This window comes from Mustela nigripes, chromosome 14 (assembly GCF_022355385.1).
Source record: "Mustela nigripes isolate SB6536 chromosome 14, MUSNIG.SB6536, whole genome shotgun sequence".
In the NCBI taxonomy this organism is placed as follows: domain Eukaryota; kingdom Metazoa; phylum Chordata; class Mammalia; order Carnivora; family Mustelidae; genus Mustela; species Mustela nigripes.
Genome location: NC_081570.1, coordinates 32,314,757 through 32,315,337, shown reverse-complemented (window position 1 = coordinate 32,315,337; position 581 = coordinate 32,314,757).

Here is a 581-nt window from a genome sequence, read left to right as displayed (position 1 = left end):
TCTTCCTCCCTTCCTTCCTTCCTCCCCTTCTTTTTTTTCCCCCACAATTCAATTCATCAGCAAATCCAGTTGGCTCTACCTTTAAAATATTTCTAGACATTAACCATGACTCACTGTCTCCACTGTTATTTAAGGTCCAAGCTATTGATCATTGGCCCAAGCTATTGATCAAGGTCCAAGAGTTGATCATTGATCTCATGGATTATTACAACAGCCTTTTGTTAGTCAGAAATTTCCAGAGAAATAGAACCAATGTAGAATATATATATAACATCGGCTACTTCCCCAAAGTTGATCCTCTCAAGGTCACCAGCCATTTCCATGCTGCCAAACCCAGAGGGCAGTTCTCAGTTTTCATCCTACCAGAGCTCACTACAGCATCTGACCCAGGGGATTATGCACTGGTGTCTGAAACACTTTCTTCATTTGGCTTTGAAGACACCACTCTCGTGCTGGTCTCTATCTACTACTGCTCCTTCTCCTTCTGCTGTGCTGGTTCCTGCCTCTCTGCCTTACTTCCAAATGTCGCAGTGCCTTCTCAGGGTTCCGTCTTGGGACCTCTCCTCTCCTCCATCCAGTCA